The sequence below is a fragment of the Pinus tabuliformis genome, chromosome 9 (genome assembly GCF_031772625.1).
Source record: "Pinus tabuliformis cultivar Carrire ecotype Pingquan chromosome 9, CPIR1, whole genome shotgun sequence".
NCBI classification, from domain to species: Eukaryota; Viridiplantae; Streptophyta; class Pinopsida; order Pinales; family Pinaceae; genus Pinus; species Pinus tabuliformis.
The window spans coordinates 892,933,017-892,938,447 of NC_142307.1; positions in this window are offsets into that span (position 1 = coordinate 892,933,017).

Below are 5,431 nucleotides of genomic sequence, written 5' to 3' on the forward strand. Positions count from 1 at the left end.
TGTTGCTCGAATAGCTGCAAGGTCGGTAGTGCACTGAGTGCCTACCTGTTGAATCTCTTGTACAGGTTGATCTGAGACTGCGGTGTCAGAACTACTTCTCTGCATCTGTTTATAGTCTCGCGCCTTCTTCCAGCTACTTAGAGCACAAAGGCTATGCTTTTTTTGGCTAGTCAGATAGCCGGGCCACCCGTGTATGGCTTAATCGACTGCCATTCACTTTGCTTGGGAAAGGTTCTCCATTTAGCTTTACGAGCTGGACCGCACCTCCATCTGTAACCTCCTTAACAACATATGGTCCTAGCCAGTGCATTCTAAACTTTCTTGGGAATTTATCAAACTTACTCTCATACAGTAACACTAAATCATTTACCTTGAAGGTGCACAACTTAATATGTCGATCGTGCAAGGCCTTTTCACACTGCTTTTGTACCTGTTCATGGAAGCGAGCCAGAAACTATTCCTCTTCGAGTTCCTCCAACTGCATGAGCCTTTCCTCTAGGGCCCCGTGGTCCATGATACCTGTAAGCCCTTCTATGTGCAGACTAGGCAAAATATACTCCATTGGCATGTCAACTTCCACTCCATAAACCAACTAGAAAGGTGTCTATCCCGTTAGTTTCTTGCATGTTGTCCTATAAGTCGATAGTACTATAGGTATGCATAGGTCCCAATCACTCCACTGTGCATTGCAGACTTTAGTTAGCGCAGTCTCCAGTATTATGTTAAATTCTTCTACTATCCCATTGGCTTAGGGGTGATATGGTGTGCTTTTCTGATGATACAACTCAAACTCTTCTGTCAGTGCACTCATTGTTTCGGTCAGGAATTGTGTACTGTGATCACTCATCAGGATCTTCGGACATCCAAATCTTGTCAATAAGCGTTCAAACAGAAACTTTACAGCTATGTTGACCGTGCAATCTTTTACCAGCTGTGCCTCTGCCCAACGAGTCAGGTACTCTGTCACAGTGATAATTTATCCTGCGCTTGTCTTTCCTTGAGGTTTGATAGGTCCTAGGAAGTCGATCGCCCACTTTTCAAAGGGTTACAGTGTGATTTGTGGATTGAAAGGCATCTCGTCCCTCCGTGACAGCTTACCTGTTCTTTGACATACATCACAAGCCTTGCAATGTTCTTTTGAATCCCGATGAAGGGTCGGCCACCACAACCTTGTGTAGAGGATCTTTTGTGCAGTTGCTCACCCTCCATAGTGTTCTCCCACAGCACCCCCATGTGTGTACACAAGGATCTGGCTTTGTTAAAATTCAGGTACATACCTTCACAGTATTTCATCATTTTCGATCTTATATAGGTGCCCCACAATGACAAAAAAAATCTGTCGCTCGCACAACTAGTTCCTTCCTCTACTGGATGAAGTATTCTTTTAGTGCAGTTCCCATTGTCAAAAAGTGGATTATATCTTCAAAGTGTCCATCTGCTACGTGCACAGCAAAGAGCTATGCGTCAAGTAATCCTTACTAGAAATTAGTAGGTTCCTCTCCCATCTCAATGAGTGACAAGTGATCTAGTCTTGCTTTCAGGCATCCAGGCTTCACGATGACCTCAAAGTCATATTCATGGAACAATAAGAGCCACCTGCATATGCGCCCCCCCAACACAGGCTTATTGGCCAAGTATTTCAGCGCAGAGTGATCTATATACATTTTGAAGTGTCCAGCATCAAGCGTGAGCTCGCTACATGGTGCTTAACCAATCCAAATACAGTCCAATCATTCAGAAAAACCTTGAGGAACTTGTGGATATATTCCTTGAATGCTGCAACAACTATGTGTGAAAAGATGGCTGGCGTGTTCTTCAACCCAAACAGCATAACGGTGTATTGAAAGAAACCCCATTCAGTCATCAAGGTTGTCTTACTCATATGTTCCCACACAATTTTGATCTGGTGGTACCTTGAGAATCCGTTAGTGAAAGAATATGCTTCCTACCCACCAACATTCTCCAGTACTTCATTTGTGAACGGAGTTTGGAATCGGTCATGAACACATGCGTCATTCAATTTTATGAGATCCACGCATATTATTATCTCACCCTTCTACTTATTTTCCTGCACTACCATATGGCTTACCCAATCAGATTCTTCTACCGGCTTAATGACTCCAGCTGTAAGCATCTTGTCTAGTTTTATATGGAAATTCTCCTTGTGCTTCAGATTCAAGTGGTAAGGCCTCTGCTTAACTAGCTTCGCGTCAGGCTTTAATGTGATCCGCATCATTCCTAAATCTCCGATGATTCCTTTTAAGTCTGTGATCTTGGTGGGGATTAGGTCCTGGTACTCGTGGAGTAACTTAGCGACTTTACCCACCATTGCATCATCCCAGTAGTCACTGAGCATTGCGTAATTAGGTTTGGCTTCCATACCAATGTTTACTTGCTTCATTTTTACCGCAGTGATTATGTCAGGGTCTTCAATTAGTGGCCCTTGAACTTCGCGATAGCCTTTAGTTTCTGGAATGTTAACTTTTCGCGGATCCTTGTCACCTTATTCAGTTTTTACATTATAACACTCTAGCACGTAACTTAGATGAGTCACCCATTCAGGTTGAATCTTCTATTGGCTCCTAGGGTATTTAAAGATAGCTGCTTTAACTTCTTGTAGTGCGTCATCAACAGTATCCTACCAACGATCACCAAACATCAAGGTTAACAGGAACCCTTCGCATAGGATATCCCATTCACTTGTCCCATGGCAGAGCTCCATCTCTATATACCTGTTTATGGGTATAACATCTAGCGTATGATAGAAAAGGTGTACCCACTCAAGTTGTGGCTCTTCCACATAGACCTTTGTCCACTTGGCGAGGTGTGCGCGCAGATCACCCCGTCCATCATACTTGTCTTTTAAATGCATCTGATACTTCCCAAATCACATGCACATCATTCTCCTGCATTCGCGCCAGTCCTCAAAGCTTCCTTGGTGCATACCCCACCACCTCATGGGCATAGTGCGTAGCACCCATTTCATAGCTTTGAAATGTTGTTATTCCGGCACCTCTCTTTCAAATCTATTCAGGAAGGTATCGACCTTGCTTAACCCATCATACGTAGGCAGATCCCTTACCTTTGTTGATATGCAGTGCAACGATCTTGTCATCATGTTGTAGTTTAGCATGGTTACCTCGTGTAACTGGTTCTGCCATCACTCTATCTCTTCATCTGAATCCGATGTACAGGCGCTTTCACACTCCCATGAGATTTGTCCATCCACAGTGGGATTTACCTAGTCCTACTCTCACGCGGTTATCTTGTAGATGCAATCTAAGTCATCGTCGCTTTCATAGCCGTGCACTAGCTTCATGTAGCACGATCCTACCACATGGTCCATAGGTCTGACTACGCGCAAAGACTTTTTCTCAAAAATCATCTTGTGCTTCTTCAGATTTATCACCCCGTTCATGTTAGTGGTCCAATCTATTCCTAATAGTGTGGGGTAGGGATTTCTATCATCAACAATCTCTATCACTTCAAACTCTGCCAGCATGCTTGCTCCTTCAAGATCCACTGTGATTCCCTGCAATCTTCTCATCAGTAGGATCTTTTGCTAGTTCGCCATTTGTAGTTGGATAGCAAACCATTGCAGCATAGGCCTTGTCATGCGCTCCCATGCCTACTTCGGAAGAACACTTGTGTCTGATCCTAGGTCCAAAATCACTCGATCCATCTCATATTCCCCAATCTGCATAGTCAATCTCATTTCTCTTCCCGTTCTCATCACATGCTTTTCAATCTTCCGAACTATGCGCGGTTCTCCTGACGTGGTCCCAACGCATTTATTCATGAGTTCCTGCAGTCCCTTTATAGCCTTGATGTCGCGTAGCATCTTCATGCATGTTTCTAGGAATGCCATGAGTATCGATGGATCCATTTCTGGCTCTGGTCTATCCTTACTTCCTGAAGTGGAGGCATCAGTGAAGCTCTTCTTGGCTTCCATGAAGGTTTCCTTGGCACACTCCAAATCAAACTCTGGTTCTTTTGTCAGAGCCTTGCGAACCCAAGTACTATCTTTAGGTTACTTCTCTTTATCATCCCCCGTCATCATCCCAGTTCGGAGCACAATATTTACTTTGGGGTCTTCCTCGCGTGGCTCAGACCTCATCATTTGCAGGTTCTGAGTTGGGGGAGGTTGGAGCGCTCCTTTGTTGCACAACCTCGCTATCAGTGTGGGAAAATACTCTATCTCATGATCAAAAAATGTACAATATAGACATGACGGATGCGTTGGGTTCATAAAATCATGGGCATAATGTCCTAACCATCCGCAATTGTAACATATTTGCTGTCTGCGACCTCTTCCAGGTCCTCTACCTCGGCCTTGTCTACGGCCCTAAAATCCATTTTGTGCCATCCCTACGTTCTAGTCAAGGGGCTACGTTTTAGCCTAAACTCTGTAGGTGGGAGTCCTATCCATCATTAATTCATAGCTTCTACAGGTGTGCTCATCATGTCCCACTAATCTACAGAAATTACAAAACAATTGTTTCGAATTCTAGGTGTACTTATGTAATAAATGGCAGTTTTCCGTAGCATGCTTTCCTCCTATTTTAAAAATCGCGCACCACAAAGTAGCCATCGTGCTAGGTCCTTCTTGTGCCTCTGGTCTTAATAGCATTGACCCTCTTCCCACGAGGTAATTCGCGAACACTGGGTAATGGTCCTTGTCATGTCCCTGACCCTTGCACTTTACACTCCATACCTTGTCGCACACTTCTGGGCGAGCTGTCTTGTCTTGTTTCAGACTCTACATCTCAAGGCACAAGTTTCTCAACTACGCATGGATCTATTGAGCTCTTAGGTTAGGATCCTATATCATGGTTTCATGCAACCTCATCGCGATCTCCAAGGCCTCGGCTTGAGTAGTTAGCCTTTGTTGTGACAGTGCATTCCTTAAATGCAGCGTTAGTGATGCTACAAACCATTCGTGGTGTTGTCCATCCATAAAAGTCATATTAGCTTTGTTAATTGTGCACTTCAATCTTCGATCCAAGTCCCAAGGAGTCTCGCCTGGTAGCATCGTGATCTCCTTGAACCCAATGATCGAATGCGCCTCTGACTTCGGTCTACTAAATTCTTTGTTTAGCACAGTTTAGATGTCTGCGATCCCTACATTCGGATTGTCATTAGAATGCTTAATATACTAGGTCTGTGCATGATCTTGTAGAGCGCTGACCAATGTTGCTTTCTTTATATTGTCATCTAACTCCCTATGCTTTGAATATAGCTTTTATCACGAACCGAAACTAGTTCGAATCTTCATTTCCTACTCCCTTGAACACTGAAAACTTTATCGCACTTGCCATATTGACTCATGGTGGCGGCGGAGGTGGTACGGGCGAAGATGGAGGTGAAGGTGGTGAAACTGGCGGTGGTGTGGGTGGGGGTGGTATGTGTGAAATCCTCTGCCTTATCAAGT